Source organism: Hylobates moloch, unplaced genomic scaffold (genome assembly GCF_009828535.3).
Source record: "Hylobates moloch isolate HMO894 unplaced genomic scaffold, HMol_V3 SCAFFOLD_6, whole genome shotgun sequence".
NCBI lineage: Eukaryota > Metazoa > Chordata > Mammalia > Primates > Hylobatidae > Hylobates > Hylobates moloch.
Genome location: NW_026652281.1, coordinates 135,356,844 through 135,383,439, shown reverse-complemented (window position 1 = coordinate 135,383,439; position 26,596 = coordinate 135,356,844). Strand labels below are relative to the sequence as shown.

Below are 26,596 nucleotides of genomic sequence, written 5' to 3'. Positions count from 1 at the left end.
GAAGAGCAGAATATTGCATTTCAGCCTTCCTGTCTGATATAAGCCATCTGGTGACTGCATTCAAAAGAGCCCTACCAAGATTATTTTCATGGAGTTATTTTGCCACTGTGTATTTCACACTTCATCTTGCAGGAGAATGGATGGATTTACTGGGCACGTAGCAGGGGACAGTCTGTGGAAAGAGGTGAGAAGGATAATCCAATAGCAAAAGTGAGGGGTGATGAAGAGTGAAAGGTAGCAACGTCCCCTTCTGCATATTCCTCTCTACTCTCTCAGTATTGGAATCTAAGTCTGAAGTTTTAGACAAGGCTCAGGGACAGCTTAAACTGTAGATGCAGTTCCCTTCTCTAGTCCCAAAGGCTCCCAGTCAGCCCTAGGCCTTGTGTAGGGAGCTTCCAAATGCCTGCTCAAGGTTTAATTAATTTTCTGCAAAAAATGATTGGTTGACATGACAGCAATAAACATCAAATTCCATTAATTAATACTGAGACATCAGTGTCTGCACTGCTTCTCAATTACACATTCAGAGGCAGCCACGCTTATGCTAGCATCAATTTGGTCGTGAAGCCCAGTAAGGGCTGTTAAAATGGAAAGAGGACCAAGGGGAGGGAGGGGTAGGGGGGTGGCATCTGTTCTTATGCAGAGATAATCAGCTTGGAAGAATTCACACTCCAAAGCCCACTCCCCAGAGAAGGGTTTCAGAGACCTAGATGAAAGGATTTAAATTTGGTTGGGTGAGGCATTTTCATTTTGCTGATGGCCTGGAAGGGAACTATCAGCTTGATGAAAACAAAGCTTCCCTCGGGTTCTAAGACTTACTCTTCAAACTGGCTCCCCTCCCATTGTCCTTTCTTTCTCTCTTTCTTTTTTTCAGAGCAACAGTCATCTCCAATTTCATGTTAATTCAGAAGAGAGTCAAAGGGGAACAAAAAGCAATCTTTGCTTCTTCCACTCAAGAAAAAACCCTAAAGGGACCACAGCTCCCCTCAGGCACATGCTTTAGGGCCTGGAGACAAAGTAAAATGTTCTCATGCACACATGAAGGGTTAGGTCATGGAGATAAAGCAATGTGATTAAATCTTGATAGATTTTTGTTTTAAGAGTGAAAAGGAAAAAAAAAAAACTGGCCTTGTTTGCCTGGTTACAAAGAGTGCCGTTGGTAATCCCTGGTAAATCAGCATCTTGATGAGCATATTTTCCCTCCCAGGATGAAGGCACCAAGGAAGAATCTATTTGAGGCCGTCTCCGGCCCATTCCCACATGGTGGCTCCATCTCTGCCCCTTCATAGGCTCTGCCCCCGGAAGCAGCAGTTTCATTATTCCAGAAATTTTATGATAAGTGTTTGTGACTTCAATTTAGAGATTATAAAAATAAAACCCTAGCCCCACCCAGCCTCAGAGGGAAATAGGCAAAGTTGATCATTGTTACATTTCTTCCATACCTTTATAGGGAAGTATTATTCCCTTATTAATAAGTTAATGATCTTTTCCACTTTAAGGATGGAGAGACAAAGACCCAAAAAGTGAAGCAGTTTGCCCAAAGTCACTCTCCAGATGGGTTACAGGTCCCTAACAGATACTGAGTGTTCAGAACAAGGGAGCAACAGAAGGGGGTGGGCTGAAACAAGAACATGCTTACTGCATGCTCCAGCTGGGCTGGAGGCTCCAGGTGCAGAGGCTGGTGGAGTTAAGATAGGGAGGACTCTTTATCATGATTTATTTCTGTCACCATGTTTCAAAAGTTTGGAAAGAAGGTGACTGGTCTAGACTAAAAAGTATGGAGCTGCACAGATAGAAATTAAATGGTAGAAGTTAGGATGTAATGATTTTGGATTCAGATGTCCTCTGGTTATAAAAAAAAAATGAAGAAAAAAGAAAAGGCCCAATCTGACACAAAGGATTGGACCTAATGCTGAGAAAGGAGTCAGAATATTTCATTCTATTCCCAGGCCCCATCACTAACTTGCAGAACAATCTTGATCACCTCGCTTAATCTCTCTGATCCACAATCTCCCTTTTGTTTGAGGATACTTGGTTAAACCTGCTCTGTTATTGGGGTTGGGATGGGATAAGAACCAAATGGCATTTGTTGAGCAGAAAACTCCATTCATTTAAAAAGACCTATACGTGGGGTGGAAGTTGGTTATCTACCACTTAGAGAATAATGGCTAAGGCTAATGAGCTTTTAATATGTCCCAGGCACTAGGCTAGATATTTGGCAAACTAGCCCATTCAATCTTCACAAATATCCTGTGAAGTAAGTACTAGCATTGCTCTAGGTTGCAAGATGAGGAAACTGAGGCTCAGAGATGTCAAGATACTTGCCTGAGAGTTGCACAACAAGTAGGTGGCTGAGCTAAGACTGAAAATAAAATTTGTCTAATTCTGGAGCTTGAGCACTCACACTCTAGGCCATTCTACATGGCAAAAGCACTCCAGTGTAATTCAGAAAAAGCCATCACTTGCCTCCATTGAACACTAGATGAAAAACGTCAAATGGGAGCATACGCTTGCAAAAAGAAAACAATTTCTGGCCCTAAACAACCTCCTATTTTCCCCAATCAGTACATTTTCAATCCCATGTCTCAGATGAGAGCCTACAGGGAAAGAAAGCAAGTAGAGAGGTTTGGGGCAGACACAGCCCTGAAACATCCTGAACGCTCTATGGATCAGCACGTGGCTCCTTCTCCTTGAGTTCATTCCAAACAAATCCATTAAAAGCACCATCCTAATGAATATTTTATACAGTTATGACATAGTGAGTCCCATTTAGGAGGGGCTCGTACTAAAGGCTGAGACAACGAACTACTCAAATGGCCAACTAATCAGCAAGGCCAATAGAATTCTGGTCGGGGGCACAATAGTTTCACAGAAAGAAAAAAAAATGAAAGCCATATACCCTTTCCTTGCTGGTTTAAGATTAAAAAAAAAAACCTCTACCTACCATGTTCAAATACTGCCAGCCATTAGGAAAAGTCAGCTGTTTGAGTAAGTCATTTGTTTTCCTTGGCCCCTTCATGGCTTCTGAAGAAAGTCAATGTACAATTTGCTTGTTTTTGTTAGATTAGGTTCTATCTTTGAGCTCTTAGTAAACATGCACATACTCACACTCAAACACACACACATGCCTTAACCTACTTCCCCTAGAAGCAAACTGGAGGAAGGAGAGAATCCTCAGGGACAAATTCAGTGATACCCCAGGTGCTGTTTCCCCAAGTCTTGCCCCTGACGCAGGAGAACCTGGTGTGATTCAAGGACTCTGGAGGAGAAAAACGCTGATCCTACAATCCAGAGAGCAAATCGGTGGCCTGGGTGTCAATGCACCCCGTGGATGGATTCTGTTTGCTCTGCCAGCCTTGACTTGCCTGCTGATTTTGTTGTTGTTGTTGTTGTTTTATTTGAGACACGGTTTGACTCTTTTTGCCCAGGCTGGAGTGCAATGGCACAATCTTGGCTCGCTGCAACCTCTGCCTCCCAGGTTCAAGTGATTCTCCTGCCTCAGCCTTCCAAGTAGCTGGGATTACAGATGCCCGTCACTACACCTGGCTAATTTTTTGTATTTTTAGTAGAGACAGGGTTTCTCCATGTTGGCCGGGCTGGTCTCAAACTCCTGACCTCAGGTAATCCACCCGTCTCGGCCTCCCAAAGTGCTGGGATTACGGGCGTGAGCCATTATGCCTGGGTTTGCCTACAGTTTTTAAGAAATTTTAATTCATTGTTAACATTTAAAAATGCAGAGCTTTCACAAACTTTGCTAGGTTTCTGAGTTCTCTTGAAAGATGAAGAGAGCTGAGTGACATCACAGAGCCTAATTTCTGTGCAGCCAGTCAGGTGGAGCCAAGTTGTAGCTGGGAGAAGAGCTGGAATTCCCAGTTCCAAGCCTACACGGTGTTTCCCCAAACAGAAACACAGGATCCATTGGCATTTGTCACTACCCTTGTGTGGCTGTTTTCCTGAGAGTTAAAAGGAGAGCGAGGTATTTTTTTATATCAACATCTCGATCTAATGTGGGAAAGTGAATGGCAGATTAGGATAGGCATGTATTTAAAGAAAAAGGAGAGGAAACCGTAAGCCTAATTCTGTGTGGGAATAAAGACTATGCATTTGTGTTTGGTTTAAAGTAAGATTCTCACCTGGTCCCTGTGGGCATTTGAGATTGACACCCTGGTCTCAAGTTACTGAGGATGTCTGGAAATTGGTCTTTAGGCTCTGTTTTCATTCCCATAGTTCCAGGTGGCTTCCTTAGTACTTGGCCCATTGCCAGGCATATAGGAGATGTGCCGAAAAATAAAATGCATAATGAACTAAAATTACATTGCACCCTTTTCCCTTCTTCATTTGAACAGATTTCTGGGCACCACCTACCCCACGGTACCATCCTCCTTTCTTGCTGATTTAAGAATCCTTTTAGAGCCTTTTTTGCTGTCTATACAGCTTTATTTCAGGACCAATCAGACTGGAAAGAGCCTGATAATGGGATCACATAGAGACTTTAGTGACTGGTTTGATAAAGTATTCACTTAGAGACCAGCCAAACTTAGATTTAAATTCCAACTTTGCCACTCACTGTCTTAACCTGGGTTTCCCAAGAGCAGGGCCTGAGATAAAGATGTGTGTGGAGGCTTATTAAGGAATGTGATCCCTGGAATAAGGGTCGGGAAAGTGAAGAGGGAAGGAGGAAAAAGCAATGGAAGGAAGCCTGAACTGCTGCAGGCAATTGGTTACCTCATACAGGAGCTTCCCAGGAGCCTTCTGGAATGTGTGTTGGATCCCTCGGCCAGCAACAATGGCCTTTACCAGCTCCTGCCCACAGCCCCAGGGTATATCAATATCCTCATGCAACCAAAGGAAGCCAGAGAAAGTGGCAAGGCCAAGAAGATGTGAGGTGCTGTGCAAAAGATGTCCTATGCAATGACCTTGGTCGAATTACTTCATGTCTGAAAACCTCGGTTTCTCCATCTGTAAAAGGGGAAAACATTAGTGCTTCCGTTTTAGAGATGAAGGGAGGAGGTAATGAAATAAATCATGTAAAGCCTAATAAAATGCACAGCACATAGTACACGTTAATAAATGGCAATTTCTAATATTCTAAGAACTGTGCATCCTGGAGGACTTTATCTGATAGCTTACAGCAAAAATCAATGAAAGTGAACAATAGTAATTACAGTCTCAGCATTCGCCTAACAAGAGATGGCAAACTGGCTGCTACTAAGCCAATTCTGTCTCATAAACGTGTTCTTTTGCACCCCTCCATGCTATATATATGTATATGACATATGTATAACATATATTTTTAACAGAAATTGATTTTTTGCCAACACTTAAATTTCATAAAATTTCACATAAAATAAGATTTCTAGCTTAACTTTGAAAAATAGAAAGATTTGGCCCCACCGAGCTGGTATTCCCACAGCCAGCTAGAGTTGAGTAGTGGTGACCGTTTCAGATGGAGCACATCTTCTCCAATTATCCACCATCCCTCTGTGTCCACTTTACCCATTCAAAACCTGTCTGCCCCCATCAACATTTGCATTTGAAACCCCTAGTCTGATCTTTAACGTAGAAAAGCAGGGTCCCTGGAAACTCAGCCAGGACCCAGGGACAGAAAATGCCTGGAAACAACAAGGCTTTGTTTTCCAGTAAGAAAGCAGAAGAGCCACCCGAGGGCCAGGGCCGTGGAACTCAATGTCCCTGTGATGGAGAGCTAAGTGGATCCTGCTGAGGTGAGAGTGTGTGGTTCCAGCGAGGCTGGCTATTACCAACCTGAGGCTGAGGTCACCCCAGCTGCTTCTGGCGCCTGCAACTCTGTTTATTTCATTCTGGTTCATACCAGAGATTTATTTTTATGAACAGTGAACATTTTTTGTAACATTCCCTCATTTAACCTTCATTATCAAAGTCTCTGCCCAAAGCCCATATAAGCACCATTATTGCCCATATAACATTTTCCAACACAAACCATTTAAGGCATTTTTTTCCATTTTTATTTATTTCTCTTCTGTTACATTTCATTTGAAATGTGCATGGGGGAGAATGTGTCTTGTTTTTATGTTGTCTCATACAGACCATAAGCCCTAATGGTGGGGGCTGCCTATTTTGGAGGTTAATAAGCAATGGGGACATTCATCATATGGAACAAACAACCAGGATATGCTGGCCTCTTAAAAAAGGACTAGAAAGAAGTTGCGTATGACTGAGGAAATTGAAAAGAAAATAACCCAGCTTCTTTGTGTCTTCTGAAAGCCAAGAAAAAAAAGAGCATGGTGGCTCCAGAGCAGGAAGCTGGGAGTATTAGGAGCACAGTGCTGCAGGCTTGCTTCTCAGATCACCCACTAATAAGCAGATTCTGCATAGAGGGTGACAGTATGCTGTGTATCCCTGAATCCTCCATACCTGGCCAGTGTCTGGTGCACAGTGGGTAATTAAACAGTTTATACTATGGATCTTAGAAACTCAAATGACATAAGAAAAATTAATAATATATTGGCTCACGTAGTTGGAAAGTTCAAGTTCTTCAGGCATAGCTGTATGCAAAAACTAAAATAGTGTCTGCTATGATCTGAATGTGTCCCCCAAAATCCATGTATTGAAATGTAATCTGCATTGTGGTATTAAGAGGTAGGGCATCATGAGGGCCCTGCTCTCATGAATGGATTAGTGCCTTATCAAAGGGCCAGAGGCAACTAGCTTAGGCCTTTTTTACTCTTCCGTTCTTTGGCCATGAAGGGACATAGATTTTGTCTCCTTTTTGCCCTTTTGCCATGTGAGGATGCCACCATGAGGAGACACCATGGATGGACAGCAGGCCCTCACCAAACACCAAATCTTCTAGCACCTTGGTCTTGGACATCCTGGCCTTTGGAACTGTGAGAAATAAATTCCTATTGTTTAGAAATTAGCCCAGCTCAAGTATTTTGTTATAAAAGCAAAAACAGACAAAGGCAGTGTATTTAGCTTCTCTGCCTCTGTATCTCTCCTGAATATTCACTCTTACTTTCTCTCTGATGATTTTACTTTCAGCAGGCTTCCTTCTTTGAGTAGTCAGATGTTCATCAAGAAGCTCTACGCTTACATTCCTACAAATTCAATAACTCCAGTGATAGTGGAAGGAAGGAAAGAAGGGAGGGAGGAAAAAAGAAAGAAAGAAGGAGAGGGAAAGAATAAGTCTTTTTTCCAGCATTTTCATCAAAGGTCCTCATATCAATCATCTCAATAGCCCAGTTTGGATCCTTGAACAAATGACCATGGTCCCAGGTAAGAAATGCATTCATTCGAAGGTAAGTCAAAGGTTAGCCTACCCTCCCCACAGGGGCTGAGACTGGAAAAGGTAGAATGCATTCTGTGTGGGCATAAGCAGCAGACCCCCCACCACAGAAAGGGTGGATGAAGCTATTGTACAAAGACAACAGCCAGCTAGGAAACCTTGCAAAGTCCATTTAATTCATTGCCACAAACACGTACTGCTTCTTACTATGTGTTAAGATTGTGTTAAGGTCTGAGAAGGCAAAGTTGCAAAGCCATTGACAACGATCTTGACAAACCTAACACATGGTAGAAGACACAGCTAACAAATCTTTAGGAAGCCCTGTGCTGGAAAAAGCAGTGGAAATATGTGCAAGGTGCAAGGGCACTTCATCTGTTGGGAATTCTGGGAGCCAGTGTGGAACATATGCCTCCAAATTATTAAACAAGGAATTGTGGGGGCTGATGGTGAGGAAACTGGGGTACTTACATCTGAATTATGTTGATCATTGGCTAAGAGCTGCTGGAGGATAAGGACGTAACTCCCCAGGCATTTCTGGCCTGCCATATGTGTGGACACAGATTTAGTCTAGCAATCTGTATTTTATACTTCCACACTGGTTTGTCTCAATTTTAAAGCAATCTAAAAATGCATGGAAAATGGGTATGTGGTAGGAGGTGGAGGCAACTGGAAGAGTGAGACGGCTAACGATTTTGTGGTAGAAAATCCAGGACTCCACACAAAAATGTATTCATCATAACAGTCTTACTTGTTTATAAAGGATCTGTTTACTTTTAACCCTACAGTCTTGGCCCCTGCACTTGCAGGGTAGAATAATTACAGACTATGGGCCATGGTAAGAGGACCCTCAAGGCTGTGGTTTCATGGAACAGATGAAGGTCACTAAGGCCAGAGGATGGTTATGCTCCTGATCAAGCGCTCTTCCCTTTGTGCACAGCCAGTGTCAGAAACCAACAGGTAGATGTAGTAAACCAGGCTTCATAGAGAAAATTAATTTCTTTTCTCCATCTAAGGGCTTAATTCCACATCACATTAGTACTTTCAAAGCTTCCACCCAACCCAGTGAGGTTGGTTATATTTGCTTACATTATTTTTAGCATTTCCTACTTTTGGAAGTGTTTTACTGGCAGTTAAATAGACAGGACCCCAAAATATTATTGCAACAGGCCCATGGCTCTATGTGGCTACAGTTTCAGAGTAGGGCTCCCCATTCCAACAAAATCTTGTTCCCCAGAAATCTGCCCATAAAACAAAAACTCCCTGTGAACCCACACTAGGCCCTGTACAGAGCATGTGAGTTCCCAGGGAGAGATTTATCTTCTTCTTCTTTCCTAAGATGTGTTCTGATAAATTACATTTCTCTAGTTTTGTTCCTTCCCTTATATATGAATTGTGTTGATCATTAGCTAAGGGATGCTGGAGGATTCTTTTTACATTCCATAGAGCACCACTACTGTTGTTTCTAAAGGAAGCTCAAGAATTGCATTTAATTGCAAAGGATGGAGCATTTAAAGTGGGAAGTCTGGGGATGATTTTTAAAATCCCATGAAAAGACATTAGCGTGTGTTTATTAGTCATATTAGTGTTCCTATTTTATTACATTAGTGTTTCTATTTTACAGATTAGGAAACTGATTACATCTTCTTTTTAAAAAATATTATACAGAAAAAAATGTTAAAAACAACATTTCTAACTACTACTTCTGTGACTATTGCTACTATGATTAATATTAACTGCAGTTAAACATGAATAAATTAATTATTAATAATCAATCATGGCTGGATGCAGTGGCTCATGCCTATAATCCCAGCACTTTCAGAGGCCGAGGAGGGTGGATCACCTGAGGTCAGGAGTTTGAGACCAGCCTGGCCAACATAGTGAAACCCTATCTCTACTAAAAATACAAAAATTAGCTGAGCATGGTGGCACGTGCCTGTAATCCCAGCGACTCAGGAGGCTGAGGCAGGAGAATTCCTTGAACCCAGGAGGCAGAGGTTGCAGTGAGCTGAGATGGCACCATTGCACTCCAGCTTGGGTGACAGAGCAAGACTCCATCTCAAATAATAATAATAATCAATCATTAATTAGTTAATTTAATCATTAGTTTATTGAAGCATTATTGAACACTCAAAGTTCAAAATAGTGCTAGATATTATTGATAAAAATAAGAGAAACAAGAAATTACAGTCAGCTATATCCAAACAGTATTAGGGCATAAGACCGTACCTTGGGAACAACTGTACGCAGTCTGTTTCCTTAAGCAAAATACTATCATTGCTCAATACTATATACCTAGAATGAAAAACACAGGAAATGAAAACATGGGATTCTTAACTAAATTATTCCTCAATTTTGACGTGTGTTTAAAATGTACAAATAAAATTTTTAGAAAGATTCAGAATAAAAGTGATATGCATGTATCAAGCACTTGTTAATAGAACTTCATAAGAAAGAGGTGGTTTTTTTAAAAGCAGCAGTAGGAATAAAGGCTTAACTTTTGTTTTTACTTTCTTTTAATTAGTGTAAGTACTAATTTGGGGATACTGTATGCTGATATGACAAATAAAATATCTAAAATAAACACATACACAATCATTATCCAGGTCTTAAAGACATACTGATATTGCTCTGAGTCTTGTTTTAGACACTGTCATGCCATTATTTTTACTACATAAAATATGAAAATGTATTAATCTAAAAGGAGTAATTTCCTTGACATGTAAAGAGTTTTTACAAACTAATAAGGTTAATAAACAGCACAAGAATAGCAATAAAACAACCTAATATAAATTAGACTAACATACAACCCACGAGAAAACAGGAAGAAGACATGAAAACAATTTACGATAAAATACTTTGGCTTGTAAAATGTATGGCAAAATGTTAACCTCATTTAAATCAAGCAATAAGACACCACAAGTTAAGTTTGAAAGACACTGTCAGGGAACACATATTTCATTGTCCCCTAGTTTATAGTAAACATTGCAGGTAGCTCAAATGTTGGTCTCAATGCTCTTCATAAATATTTCTATTGTTTTTCCCTTTTATTATTCTTTTATCCCCAGGCTGTGATTTTTCTCACTTTGGCCTTTTCATATTTTCCCTCCAGCAACAACGTTGGCTATGTCTGCACAGAATTTCTAATCCAAACAAGTGACTCAAAATATTTTGGAGGTTGTGTGTGTATGCAGCATCAGAGAAAAAAAGTCCCATGAGTCTCAATCACGATTTACACCTAAGGGCTCATTAACATTAAGAAGCCCTTAGGTGTAAATGCTGTATTTCCAAAGTTATCAACATTTTTTTAAAAAGAGCTGCCCAGATGAAATTGGCAAAGCTATCATTTGCTGCCAAACATCAGTCAACCAGGGGAAAAAAAGAGAAGGAGGAAACTATTTAAATAAGTGTTATTCTTAATTTGGATACATTTTTAATTTTTGAAAAATGTGGGTTATCTTATCTATAAAATCAACCAATACTGCCTTCTTAAATTTGAATGTAAAGGTTTAAATGTAAATAATACTTGTTAATAATCATGTACATGCCTTATCACATTTAATTATTAAAATAACCCTATGACGTAGGTACTATTATTAATTATTCCCAATTTACAGATGAAAAAGCTAATGTTTACAGAGATTAAAGAATTTGCCCCAGTTGATATAGCCCAAATAGTAAGTAATCTGGATATTCTATTATCTTGATTTTTAACTGTTTTGATTCAGGTGTTCCTTTGTAATGAAATTTTTGGCAAATTAAAATTTCACAACACTACTCTTAGAACAGGATATGGGAATCTCCTGAGTTAACACCTGGACTCCTTTGTCAGATCTAGCTGTAGTTCTAAGTATTTGCCTTGCTTACTTTGATGCTGCAGTCCTTGGTATGATGATTTCCAAAGAATTGAAGAGTAAGTTTAATAATCTTGTCACTTTATTTAGCTTGGTTCTTCAATTCATTGGATATTAAGATTTTGGTCTTTAGAATATAGGGTGTGATTTGACTTATAGTTAATAGGTTATACATGGCCATACTTAAATCTCTAATGATACGCCTTTGCACTTAGGATAAGATACAAAATCTTTGCAGTTATGTAACCTGGATTTTTAAATTTCAAGTTAGTTATCTTTACAAATTTTTATACTTTTCCACCTTATAATAAACATGAAACATTAATAGATTCAGGGAATTAAATCTTTTTCTTAAGAAGACAAGATTAAAATTTTATCTTATCAGAAAATATAATTTTAGGGTACTAACTAGTAAGATATAGATAAGGAATGAGACAACCTATAGATAAGCTTTACCTGCTTTATTAAGTCTAATGCATACTAGAGACTTTTTTAATCTTTGAGTTTCAGGAAGTTAAATTAGTTCCTCTATCTCATAAGGTAGTATTAGTTTGTGAGAAAGTTCTAATTTAACAAACACTTAAGAGGACTACCGTGTTTAAGGCATTTTCTTAAGTTCCAGAAATATAGTCTAGCTGAAAAATCAAAATCATAATGTGTATTATATATTATGAATATGTATAATAGAGTGTAATAGGTAGAATAATGGAAGCATGTATAAAATACAGTGGGGAAACTGGTAAGTATGAGGTTAATTTTGTTTGTTGCTCTCTGACAGAAATCTTAGAAAGTTAGTGGCCTTTAACCCTCAGTACAACACCAAGGTCCATTGGATTCTGTTTTACTTTTGAGTTTCTGTTTTTGAGCAATTCTGAGAATTTATAAGGATTGATATTTTATGACTTCTGTTATTTTCTAGGACTCTTCCAAAGAGCAAAGAGAAAAATTGTTTATTTATATATATATATATGTTTTTAAATTTTGTATTTACCACCTGGATCTATTGGGCCTTTTTATAAATCTGTGATATATTTTCGTAAAAAAAAAAAAAAAAAAAAAAAAGAATTTGCCCCAAATGACATGACTAGTAAGTGGCAGAGCTGTGATTTGATCCCAGGTAGTCTCTTTTTGAAATCCAGTTTCTTAAGTACTCTACTATTCTACCTATAAACTCTTGCTGTGCCCAGAAAATAATTTTGTTTTCCCTCATACTAAGGATCAGCATACATTTTCATAGAGATAACTTTCCTTTCTCAGAATCTACTGCCCCTCTGAGTGAGACTGGAATTTGGTGATATTTAGAGAGGGCAAAGGGCACCTTCTCTGTGCTTTCCTTACTTCTAAGTTCTCCCAATGGACTAGCTCCAGACACTTCTCTTGATTGGACACGATCCAAAATGTTCTTTTTTGCTTCTGCTTCTAGAAAGCTAATCATCCCAAACCATTAAGCAAAATCCCCTTTAAAAATTAGTAATAGGTCAAGTCCCACGGTATCATCAGAGGTTTGGCTAAGACCACAGGGAAAGAGCTAATGTCTGCCATATGCAAAGACTTCTTCACAGATACTTGTTATAGGACCTAAGGATACACAATAAAAGCAATCATGGAGAAATAAATTTCAATTCCACTTGAATGAGCTTATTAATAATTAGAGTTTTCGGCCAGGTGCGGTGGCTCACGCCTGAATCCCGGCACTTTGGGAGGCCGAGGCAGGCAGATCACAAGGTCAGGAGATCAAGACCATCCTGGCTAACATGGTGAAACCCTGTCTCTACTAAAAAGACAAAAAAAAATAAAAATTAGCCAGGCGTGGTGGCGGGCGCCTGTAGTCCCAGCTACTCGGGAGGCTGAGGCAGGAGAATGGCATGAACCCGGGAGGTGGAGCTTGCGTGAGCCAAGATCGCACCACTGCACTCCAGCCTGGGCAACAGGGAGAGACACCATCTCAAAAATAAAAAATAAAAAAAATTTAGAGTTTTCTCAGGAAAAAGTGAGATCCTCTGCTACTGGAGTGATGCAAGTGGAGAATGAATAACTACTTGGCAGAAATATAAACGAGTCTCAAATCTCAGGTGAAGAGTTAGATTAGTTAAAAAGTTTTCAACTTTGCTTCTTGATACATTGCTAGGTCCATAATCACTCATATGGGCTATCACAGATAATTTATTACTACTAATAGAGAATATTTTTTGATTAATTTTAAAATCATATAAATTAAAGTGGATCTGTATTAGTTCCTTGATTACAAGCAATAGAAACTATTGGATGGGTATGGAATAGCTCAGATAACTAAAATTTTAAAATCGCATATACCCAGAAACCATATTGTTTTTATAGTTAGTAAACTTGCCTGACCTACATCCACGGGAGGTTCTTATCATTATCTACATTATCCCTCCTGTGTGTTCTGACAGAGTGAAAGCTGAGGATCATTGTATGTTTGGTTTTTAAGATTTCTTCCAAGCCTCAGATGCTGTGATTCTGTGGTTCTGCAGGGTGGGGGAACAATAATACAGAGCAGAACTGTTCCAGCCTCAGATCCATACTGGGTTTTGTGCGAACACAATTAACCGGCCATGTTGCTAAGCTAAGTCTCTGCAATTTATGGCACTAGAAGGAAAAGCCAGCCCTTTGGGTTCCCTCTGAGAGAGTTGCAAGGGATAAAATAATGGAGTTACTTTATTTCTAGAAGAAACCAGGCTATCTGTGTGAGACTCAAGCAGTGAAATCCAGGGAGAGAAAGAGAAGGAAGAGGAAGAGAAAGATCTTTACCCTAGCACTGATAGAAGGATTTACTCACCCACAAAAGTGCATGAAATAAGGATTGATCTGAGGAAATTATCTTAGACAGTATGAAGTGTGTGTGAGGGTGTATGTGTGTATATATTTGTGGGGGGCGGGGAAGAGAGGAAAATCTAGTTTAAAAAATCAAGCATTTTGAAGAAAATATTTGTCTTTGCTCTTCATGGAGTTTTATGTGACTTAGATTATTTTCATATTAATTTTCTTTCATTCAACTAATACATACCGAGCACAAAGTATGTTCCAGGCTCTGGATTTAACTAGAATAAACATATAAATCTCATTCTTCATTACTCAGTTCCTCAAAAAGCCGTGCTGTCTAGACCTAGTGAAGGCCACCTTTGCCTCATGAGAGTTACCTATGCAGTGACCATACACTCCAGCTTGCCTGGGGCAATCCTGCTTTACACATGTGGTCCTAACATACTTATTTAAAAGAGCCTCTTTCACCCTCAAAAGTGGTTGAATGAATTTCCAGCTTCTATCCCAGGATGTAGAGAGCTAGGAGTGCTGCTCACAGTTACAAAAATTAAAATAAAAGAGCCAGACTAACTTCAAATTCATGAAGTTTAAAAAATCCACTGGAGAGCTAAAGTGGCAAAGTCTTGCCCAAAATCTAGAGAGACAGTGAGAGGAGAGATGTGAGCACATGCTTACATAGGGAAGAGAACCATCCGTCCACACACCTAAGATCCTGGAATAGGGTTTATGTTTATGACTGAGGATTAAAGAGAACAATTGAGATCACATCCCCACATTCAATCGTCACTAAGCTGGTATGCTTCAGATAACATATAAGAGAAGGATACTCCTGTTTTGAAAAGAACAGGTGAGAAATAAGCATGTGAAAAAAATGCTTTATGAGGCACAAAGGGAAGACCTAAAATTCAGAATTGAACACAAATTTCTCTGTTTTTGTACTACAACCACAGGTATATCTACAATAATTTAAAGCCCATGACACTCTGAGGGTAACCACAGTAACCAAAAAAAAAAAAAAAATCTAAATGCAGCCAAATCCCTAATATAACTCAAACTCCCATACTTAAAGCCTAGCAGAGGAAAAGACATGCCCAGTGTAAGTTTAAAAATCTACTTATTTCAGTCTCTACTTTACTACACAAGATGTCCAGTTTTCAAATAACAACAAAAAACCAAAACACAAAGCATGCAAGAAGGCAAGAAAACCACATTCAGAAGTAAAAGAGCAATCATCAAAACCAGACTCAGAAATGACACAGGTGTTGACAATATCTGACAGAGAATTAAAAAGAACAGTGATTAATATGCTAAAAGCTCTAAAGTAAAAGGTGGATAGCATGCAAAATGAGATGAATAATTTCAGTAGAGAAATGAAACTACATGAAAGAATCAAGTAAAAAGAGTATAAATGGAAAACACAAGAGGAGCAGCTAAGAATGCCTTCAGCAGATTCAAAAGCAGACAACACAGTTGCTGAAAGAATTGGTGAACTGGAAGACAGGTCAATAGGATTACCCAAATTGAAACAAAAAGAGAAAAATGAATGAGGAAAAAAACCACACACACACAGTGAAAACACCCAGAAAAGAAGTCTGTTTATTGATTGTAAAAAAAAAAAAAAAAAAAAAAAAACAGAACCAAACATTCAAGATCTGTGAGACAACACAAATCACTCTAAAATACACATAATTGGAATCCCAGGAAGGGGAAGAAAAAGACAATGGAAGAGAAGAAATATTTGAAGAAATAATGGCTGAAATTTTTTTTTTAAATCTTACTTATCTAGGAACTTAATATTTAAATTGCTGTAAACAAAAAAGAGAAAATCTTAAAGATAACTAGAGAAAATAAGACATTACATACAGAGGAGCAAAGGTAAGAATTACAGCATACATTTCATCTTATATCATGCTAGCCAGAAGACAATGGAGTGATAGTTTTAAGGCACTGTACAGCACTGATAGAAAAACAACTGTCATCCCAGAATTCTATATCTACAGAAAATACCTTTTAAAAATGAAGGAGAAATAAAGACTTTCTGAGCAAACAAAAACTGAACTTTATTGGAGCATATCTGTTTACTAGAAATGTTAAAAGATATTCTTTAGGCAGAATGTTTTGAGTGGATGCTGTTAAGCTAAAGTCAGAAAAATGTAAACAAATACTGTACTCTGGCTGGAAAATTTGTTTAACACAAGGGTATGGGTTAGAAATTCTGTGGAATGAATAGATAGACACAGGTAAAGGCTAGGGAAATAAATATAGATATGTATGTATGTATGAGTTAGTACACATACTAATATATATATATATTTCCTAACAATATCCACTGAGGGGACCTAGAAACAGTGACACTTCAGTAGCCATAATTATACCTTGTACCCAGACCTTGGCTTTTTAAGTTCTCTAATAAAAGGAACCAGGCTCCTTGAAGAACTGTGATACTTTCTGGGTTGGGGTAGGGGAAAATACACATTGAGCCTGAAATATCTTGTGGTGCAAGAAAGTAAGGAAGTTCTTAAAAATTTTTCTTTTAATGGAGGCATATTGGAAGGACACAGGAGGCAACCTGAAAACACTACCAATGGCTAAAATTGGAACAATCCAGCAACAAAATAAATAATTATAATAGTGGATTATAATCCAAAGAACAAAAACAAAACAGGAGCTAATACTGAATAAATAACTGAATAAATAAATGAGAAATGACTACGTTTTCTTACAGAATTCTAATTAATAATGTAAAAAGAATGAGAGAAATAGAAGATCACCGTTAGAACTTCACCATAATAATTGTTGCAGGCAAGACCCACCAATGGATAATTAAGTTGGTGAGTGAAAGTTTATACAGAAATAAAATATCTGCATGAACTCAGAGTATATTCCCAAAAATATTTAGTAATTTTAGAGGGAATAAATAGTAAATTTACAGTAGAGAGTCCAGGCAGACAGCCAGGTGATCAATGTTAGCTAAGTGATCAGGGCTAATATTACTAGTAACATATATTGATGTTGGTGTCCCCTAGGACACATCTTCTCTGTTGTAGCCTTCTCAACAATGCATAACCTCTATATAATCAAGGCAAAACCTCAGACAAACCCAAATTGCAGAGCATTCTACAGAATAGCTAACAAGTGCTTTTCAAAAGTATTAAGGTCATGACAGACGAGGAAAGATGAAGGAGCTGTCACAGAATGGAAGTGAATAAGGAAACGTAAAACTAAAGGTAACATGGGATCCTGGAAGAGAAAAAGAACATTATTGGAAAAATTAGTAAAATCCAGATATGTTCTATATACTTAGGTTAACAGTACTGAATGAAAAATAAGCTGTCAGCATAAGTGTATACTACATGAAGGCTCTATTTACTATATTGGTAACTCTTTTCTAACTCTAAAATTATTTCAAAATATAAATTAGTTTTTCAGAAGTTAACAATGACTTATATAGTCACCCTAGTTAGCAGTTGTATCTGGAAAGAACATTCTTATTCCCTATAACTAATGTAACATCCTCCTATACCAGAAGGTTGTCATTTTAAAAAATGACTCTTTAACCAATTATTTTTTACTTACTTGCCCTCACTGGTTCTCAGGATTTTACCATTGTTCATGAATCCACTGGCCTTTCCTAAGGATAAAAAAACAACAGAGATGGGGCACGGTGGCTCACACCTATAATCCCAGCACTTTGTGAGGCCAAAGCAGGTGGATCGCTTGGGCCCAGGAGACTAGCCTGAGCAACATGGCAAAACCCCGTTTCTACAAAAAATGCAAAAATTAGCTGGGCATGGTCATGCGCACCAGGAGCCCCAGCTACTCATGAGGCTGAGGTGGGAGGATGGCTTGAGCCCCGGAGGCGGAGGTTGCAGTGAGCTTAGATCACACCACTGCACTCCAGCCTGGGTGACAGAGTAACACCCAGTATTTAAAAAAACAAAAAAAAAAGAGAGAGAGAGAGAAATCATTCAAATGGTAAAGAAAATGCAGAGTATTCTGCTGGCTGGAAAAATCTCAAGCTGGGCATGGTCCTATTTTTGTTTGTCATTCCTCATTTGCATATGTGTGTAGATACATATGTATGTATGTATATTCTTATGGCGATCTGGGCCTATTGAGACCCATGCACTGTTCTCCGATTAAATATTATTTCCTCAAAGAAGCATTTTGGGACTTTTTGATATCTATGTTCAATGTACTGCTGCACTTGGACCTTTTTCAAATTCTGTTTGTAACAGTTTCCTTGTGGCACAGAGGAAGATTTGAGGGAATCGTCAAGATAACCTCTCATGGCTTCCTCAATGGGTTTCAAGGAGAACAGCCCTAAACCCAGCTTCTGAATGGAGAAGGCAGGTCAAGGCATGTTGAGCTTCACGGAATCAGGCAATTTGGGAGCTGTAGGGGTCCATATCCTGTCACCTTTCTTCCTAAAGGACTTGTGCTATACTATAAATTGTTCTCCTTGAACAATATCTGAGTCAACATCCCATCAATTAAACTTGAGGAAAGAGGTTGTGTTGGGAGGAGAAAGGAAGAGATGCTTTTTATCACCAGGCTGGCTGGTAAAACGGAACTTGGCATGTGACCAGGGAGGAGGCTCTCTGAGGCTGTTTCCTTGGCTACCGAAGGGGAGAGACACCTGTCCATTTCTATGTCTTAGACATGTTATGAGGGTAAAATGGAATAACTAAAAGTAAAATGGCATGAAAAAATGTAGACCAGAGTTTCCATTGAAACGTCAGGATTTTCTCTTGCCCTTTCTCTTCATTGCCCTCAGGATAAAACGAATACTCTCTGAAAGTGGTCAACAAAGCCCAACTAGCCTCTCATCCTGGTCACTCTTCTCTTCATCCCTTATCAGCCACACTGGATGGTCCCCCAAGCACTTTCCCACTTCATTGCCTTTGTAAATACTCTCTGCATTCCTGGAGCTGTGCTCCCTGCTCTCATCCAGGCCAGACTCCCCTTCAGCTGAGTGATTCCTACTTATCCTCTTGGTCTCAACTTTGATGATGCTTCTTCTACAAAGCCTTTCCTGAGCCTCACTTCTCTCAAATACCTAGAACTAAGCTTAATTGGTCATTTAACTACATATATCCCCCGCCAATTATAAATTACTCAAGTGGAAGAATCTGCCTTTTCACCCTCACAGATATCTCTGGCTGCTAACAGAGTCTAATACTCAATAAATGCTTGTTTACACCTACTATGTACTCACACAAATTAAAAACAAAAATTAAATTTAAAAACATAAATAAAATAAATGCTTAATGAATGAATAACTGACAAATGAATAAATGCATGCTTTCAATACAAGTTCCTTGATATAGGTCCTTTTTTTTTTTTTTGTGAGACGGAGGTTTGCTCTGTCGCCAGGCTGGAGTGCAGTGGTGCGATCTTGGCTCACTGCAACCTCCGCCTCCTGGCTTCAAGTGATTCTTCAGCCTCAGCCTCCCGAGTGGCTGGGACTACAGGTGCACGCCACCCCACCCATCTAATTTTTGTATTTTTTTTAGTAGAGATGGGGTTTCATTATGTTGGCCAGGATGGTATCGATCTCTTGACCTCGTGATCCACCCGCCTCGGCCTCCCAAAGTGCTGGGATTACAGGCGTGAGCCACCACACCCAGCCTGATATAGGTCCTTCTTGGGGAACTCAAGTATAAAAACATTTAGTGAATATACAAGAGAAAACTGCTTAGTGGAGTTAGTCATTTTAAACGGGCAGGACTCTGAAGCTTAATTCTTCACTTCAACGTTATTATTATAATCACTATTTTATAATAGCAGTATATCATAGAACTCAGATTTATCTATTCTAACTATATGCTAAGCAATTTGCTAAATGCTTTGTACATATTAGTGTTTTCCATCTTTCCTCAAATTTTATGAAATATATACTGGTTTCTATCCTCATTTAAAGACAAGAAAACAAAACCAGAGAGGTTGAGTGAATTGTCCAACGTCACCCAACTATTAGAGAGTAGAGTCGTAATTTAAATCCAAGGCTTCCAGGGCCTAGTGTCTGAATGGTTAAAAATTATGCTCTTCTGCTTCCCCTGCCAGATAGGCAAACACCAAAGTCTTTTGGGTCCCCAGAGTGCAGAAAAACTAGTTTAAATACAATCCTGGATGAATTCTCAACTTTAGGGTCTGTGTCTTTCCTCAGCATCTTCTCATTCACAAATAAGGTTCCCCTATCACGTGGTTCTAATCACAGCTTGCTTCTCTCCTCCCGAAGCCAGGGCAACTATCCCTCCCCCGAATCCCTATCTGAACTGCTGAGTTTATGTTTTAATACAATTACGTAGCTTCCACTCCCCCACAGATCCTCTTTTTTCTTCATTTGCTTCCAATAAAGAGACATTATTTGCTTGGGAGCTTTCCAGGGTAACATGAATCCATCTTTTGAAAACTAGTCCTTGCATCTGGGAAATTGAATGATGTTTTGGTGTTTGCTTAGCAAAAGAGTCGGTCTGTGGAAACAGCATTGTTATTTTATTATCTTTAATGCTTTTATGCCATATTAAACAGATTTAATTTCCAAAGAACTTTTTCACTGCCCGTCCCTGCTTTTTAAATGGACAAGTCACTTTCTACTTTCAAACTGGTTGCCTTCAAAAGGTGCCACTGAGCACTGATTTGGCCACTTAGCTGAATTAGCCATGTGATCCACCTGTACCTTCCTTCCTTGCCCTCGCAAAACATGTGTTGCCTTTAACATAATGAGAAGCCCTTTTCTGATCAGACCACTTCTTGTAAAATTAAATACACACACATCCCAGAACCCCAAATCTCACCATTCAATTCCTGAATGGTGAGATTGTTAGTTATTCCCAGAACCCCAAAACGGCACACTTTCTCAATCCAGACAGCAGTTCTTTTTAAAATGAGGTGTCTGACACTACCTAATCCATGAACCAAAGAGATTTTTGATCACCCTAGTTTTTCCCAGTATTGCTTTTTATTCTTTGCATCAATAAATGGTGTAGCTGGGGATGCTTACAGTGCCAGCATGTGATAGCTTCAGTAATCATCTCATCCAGAGACCAAGATACTGCTCTATTTCTTTACACCCCAGGTAAGATTTTGAACCTTGGGAAAGCTAAACACAGCTGGTGTTCTCTATCCCTGAATAAAGAAAATAAAAATGTATTGCAAAGATATGGCTTCTTCACTTTAAAGAAGAGAAAGTAAAAATAAAAATCTAGTTTTGAATTGAAAGATTCATATAGTAAGAGCCCAAACCAGACATTGAAACACATCACAATGATTACACTGGTTATTAATAATTGAGTGACGGGCAGAGCAGAAAGTTCCCTGTGAATTTACACACCTCAATTGAATTTTTAAAATCAAAAGTCGAATTTGTTTACAGAATAGGTCCTTTAGCTTAAACATGCAACTAATAATAAAATGTATAATAAACAGCAATAAGAGTTTATTGAACTGAAAGTAAACCTTTTGCCCATTCTAATAAGCATACTCTGGGTCATAAAAGTGGATCTAAAATCTAGAACAAAAATAAACCTAAGGTCTGACGCTCACAAAGTATCCAGTTTTATTTCATGTTCTTTGTAACTAGCTGGAGCACAGGATCTTTGTCTTATACAAACTGGCAGGCATGGGATCTTAATGTGGAAAAACTCCCCACTCACATAGTGATAAGAAAAAACTCATGGTTAAAAGAAAGAGTTTTGGTTTTGCTTTGTTTTCCGTTTCCCCTGTAATAATCCATTTATACTGAAGATTTCAATTCTGCAAGCAATTACTGAGCACCTAGTAGGAACAACTGACAGTGTTAGATGTGCACAGAATTATTGCAAAACAAATTAAAGTAATAAAACTTTCCCCTTCTTCCTACCCTAACTGGGGATATATTTGTTATCAACAGCAAAAGAAGCAAACGATCAAAACTATATGTGAATATGTTCAGTGGAAGCCTGTCTTTGTCTTTTTTCCTTTATGCCTGATCATCTTGAACACTACCATTTTAGGGTTTGATACTGATTGAGGATCCTAAGGGATTCAGAGAAGTATAAGAAATAGTCCTATTACTGTATAGTCTCACTAATGAAAAAGGACAGATGCACAAAACCATGAGAAAACCAAGGCTTCAAGTTTAAGTTATATGTTCAATGTCAAGTATGCAAAAAGTTATTGTTAAAGACCTTCTTCTATGCTTTAACCCAAGGTGTAGTACAAGATAGCATCTGCCATTTGATTAAGAAAATAGAATCTGAGTAAGGTTATTGAATAACTGGGTATGGAATAAACTGGAGAGGAAGCTACACCAGTCAAATGCAGTCAAGACATTGTTGCAGTTATTCCAGTAGAAGCTGATGAGGCTATAAACCTTTGATGCACATCTGAGTCACCAGGGGAGCTTCTGCAGCCTGCACATGCCCGCATCACCCACTAATTCTAACTCTGTAGATCATAAGTATAGCAAGGGCATGTGTCTTTTGTAAAAAGCTCGTTGGGAGAGTCCCTCCTTGGTTAAACACCACTGCCTTAAATTAGGGTGCCTGTTCTACCAAACAAAGCTTTTCTTCATATCCAGGCTCTCTCTTCTTGATGGGATCTCATTCTGTCACCCTGGCTGGAGCACAGTGGCGCGATCTCAGCTCACTGCAACCTCTACCTCCTGAACTCAACCGATCCTCCCACCTCAGCCTGCCGAGTAGCTCGGACCGTGGGTGTGCACCACCATGCCTGGCTAATTTTTTGTATTTGTCGTAGAGACGGGGTTTTGCCATGTTGCCCAGGCTGCTCTAGAACTCCTGAGCTCAAGTGATCCACCCACCTCGGCCTCCCAACCTCTCAAAGTGCTGGGATTACAGGCGTGAGCCACCATGACTGACCACATCCAGGCTGTCTCTTATCAGCTGTCTTACATTTGACAAGTCTACCACACTCAGAAAATGTGCAAATACATGATTTGTTGGTTTTTTCTTTTATTGTAGGCATAAATAAATGTTAAGGATTCAACACTATAAATCTTGAGAAATTAAGTCAAACCTACCAAGACCCAGACTTCTCAAATAGTAATGCCAAATCCCAGATAGAAATGTATTTTTAGTCAGTTTGCCTCATAAACTATAATTATTGATTACTTATTATTTGTCAAACATCCTGTTAAACATTTCACATATGTTATCTCATTCAGTCCTCACCACCACTAATATTATCCCCATTTTAAAGATGAAGAAGCTGAAGCTCACAAGGGTTTAGCCATTTGCCCAAGGTAATGTACAGCTAATAACTTATTTAAAAACCTCTGTGTTAACTTTAAGAAACAGTTCTATGATACAAAAAAAAATTCTAATGTAAACAAAACAAAGTAAGCCATTGTTTTTGTTTTTCTCCCAAAAAATCATTTTTTTAAAAAAAAAGCAACAAAGAAATTGAAAAACTCACCACAAACTCTATTTTTAATGAAACTAAAAGAAAGCTATATCTACAGACTCTAAAAAGTAGCTGCAAAAAATTGTTGAGATCAGAAGCCCCATGGAAGTGAAGAGGCAACACATGGGGAATGTTGACAAGGCCCATCACTGGAAATTCAAAGAAAGTGCCAACAAAAATATGGTATCGATTGTAAGGGTCTCACTCAAAGAGCAAACAAAGGTGTTTGCAACAGTGCATGTGAGAATTCAGGCGAGCAGAGCTGGTTCAGTTTGGGAGAAGAGAGAGCTGTGCAGATAGTCACAGAAATAGGCCATCTCTGCAGGAAACAACCTGTCTTTATGGCAGAAGAAGGCTACACTGATCATCTGCCACACCCCAACAGTGTGCCTCCTGCGAATATCCGTCCAAAGAAAATCCAAATAATGTAATGATGAGTAATTCTTTTAAAAAAAGCAAAAATACTATGGGAAAAAATATGGAGAAGAGGAACAAAACTCACCTGCAGATAAAAAACGCTCACTAGGAAAGTGTTACCATGGAGTAGATAGAAAATATGACCAGACATCATATTATGAATTTTAAACCATGAGGAATATAATTATGCCTCTGAAGGAATACTAGAAAGCAGAGATGCAGAGTCTCAGGAATTGAATGGTGAGATTGGAAATTAAAAGTGAACTGGCAGAGCTCAGTAAGAAATATAAAGTAAATAAGAAAAATGAAAACCATTCAATATTGAATGAGCAAATGGGAGAAAGGACACTGTAAGTCTTTCAGTTAAGAGAAATAGTAGGTAGCAGTAAGAAAGAAGCAAAAAGGAAAATGAGTTTTAAAAAGATTGATAATTAAGGATAGGTATAGAAGAAAAGATAAGATATAGCAATTGCATAATTGGAGTCCATGGAAAAGAAAATAAAACAATGATTCAGAACACATTCCGAAAAATATAATTAGAAAACTTGTAGTCTCTGGTTAGTGGTGTTTTCTATTTCTATCATTCCTTCTACATTTATCAATAGACTGCCATTGTAAGAAAGATCTGTCTCTTTTCCCCATTTACTTATTTATTCCATTTTGTTGATTTATTCAATCATATATTTATGGAAGTATGGACTCACAAATAATTTATTTTATTCTACAGGTTGTAATGCAACCTGTCAGTACTAAGTTTTTTGTTCAAATTGTTTCAGCATTGGATATTGGAAGGATCTTCAAGGTGTTTCCAATGTCCTTTCAAACATGTCCTCATCCTTTCTTAAATACTTCCCTACTTTTGAAACCACAATATTTTCCAGGCTCATCTTATATTTTTCCTATCACATCCCTAGAATCCACTATCGTATTTCTTAAAGGAGCTCTGGTTCCTGCTGCTGGAGGATGACATATAGAAGCCATAAACTGAGTGCCAGATGTGCTCAGTGCTACTAGAGTATCTAGCTCCTCTCATTGGACATAGCCAGAAAAGATATGTATGTATGCTAACTTATGCATACACACACCTATATTTATTTCTGTATCTGTCTGTATATATTAACAACTATAAGTTCATTTTGGTATTTCTAATTCTAATCTAACAAACACAAGGCTTTTTCTCTTTCCCTTTTCCTTCCTCCTTTCTTTATATAACTTGTTCCCTGAAAGTGAAAAATGTGCTTTCATTATCTATATTTATTAGTCCAATTCTAGTATATACACAAAGTAGATTCAGAATTGCTTGCCATATCCCCATAAGAACCAAATTTAGAAGCTACGGTATAAAATTTGTGTAAAATTAGTTATGTCTTTAGCCTTCTAGTATGCAATCAAAAGTTATGAATATTATGAATTTTCCTTTTTTTCTTTTCCTTTTTTTCTTTTTTTTATTATTATACTTTAGGTTTTAGGGTACATGTGCACAATGTGCAGGTTTGTTACATATATATCCATGTGTCATGTTGATTTCCTGCACCCATTAACTCGTCATTTAGCATTAGGTATATCTCCTAATGCTGTCCCTCCCCCCTCCCCCAACCCCACAACAGTCCCCGGAGTGTGATGTTCCCCTTCCTGTGTCCATGAGTTCTCATTGTTCAATTCCCACCTATGAGTGAGAACATGCGGTGTTTGGTTTTTTGTCCTTGCGATAGTTTACTGAGAATGATGTTTTCCAATTTCATTCATGTCCCTACAAAGGACATGAACTCATCATTTTTTATGGCTGCATAGTATTCCATGGTGTATATGTGCCACATTTTCTTAATCCAGTCTATTGTTGTTGGACATTTGGGTTGGTTCCAACTCTTTGCTATTGTGAATAGTGCCGCAATAAACATACGTGTGCATGTGTCTTTATAGCAGCATGATTTATAATCCTTTGGGTATATATCCAGTAATGGGATGGCTGGGTCAAATGGTATTTCTAGTTCTAGATCCCTGAGGAATTGCCACACTGACTTCGACAATGGTTGAACTAGTTTACAGTCCCACCAACACTGTAAAAGTGTTCCTATTTCTCCACATCCTCTCCAGCACCTGTTGTTTCCTGATTTTTTAATGATGGCCATTCTAACTGGTGTGAGATGGTATCTCACTGTGGTTTTGATTTGCATTTCTCTGATGGCCAGTGATGATGAGCATTTCTTCATGTGTTTTTTTGGCTGCATAAATGTCTTCTTTTGAGAAGTGTCTGTTCATGTCCTTTGCCCACTTTTTGATGGGGTTGTTTGTTTTTTTCTTGTAAATTTGTTTGAGTTCATTGTAGATTCTGGATATTAGCCCTTTGTCAGATGAGTAGGTTGCAAAAATTTTCTCCCATTCTGTAGGTTGCCTGTTCACTCTGATGGTAGTTTCTTTAGCTGTGCAGAAGCTCTTTAGTTTAATTAGATCCCATTTGTCAATTTTGGCTTTTGTTGCCATTGCTTTTGGTGTTTTAGACATGAAGTCCTTGCCCACGCCTATGTCCTGAATGGTATTGCCTAGGTTTTCTTGTAGGATTTTAATGGTTTTAGGTCTAACATATAAGTCTTTAATCCATCTTGAATTAATTTTTGTATAAGGTGTAAGGAAGGGATCCAGTTTCAGCTTTCTACATATGGCTAGCCAGTTTTCCCAGCACCATTTATTAAATAGGGAATCCTTTCCCCATTTCTTGTTTTTGTCAGGTTTGTCAAAGATCAGATAGTTGTAGCTATGCGGCATCATTTCTGAGGGCTCTGTTCTGTTCCATTGATCTATGTCTCTGTTGTGGTACCAGTACCATGCTGTTTTGGTTACTGTAGCCTTGTAGTATAGTTTGAAGTCAGGTAGC

The 26,596-nt window shown here is 38.5% G+C and overlaps 1 long non-coding RNA gene across 1 annotated transcript in view; it reads left to right on the top strand.

Moving 5' to 3' along the window:
- Positions 1-26,596, top strand: part of LOC131383815 (uncharacterized) — a 97,685-nt gene that overhangs the window by 40,200 nt on the left and 30,889 nt on the right. The window contains exons 3-4 of the long non-coding RNA XR_009214153.1: positions 133-234; positions 6,727-6,866. This is a non-coding gene — a long non-coding RNA (uncharacterized LOC131383815). The remainder of the gene's footprint in view (positions 1-132; positions 235-6,726; positions 6,867-26,596) is intronic.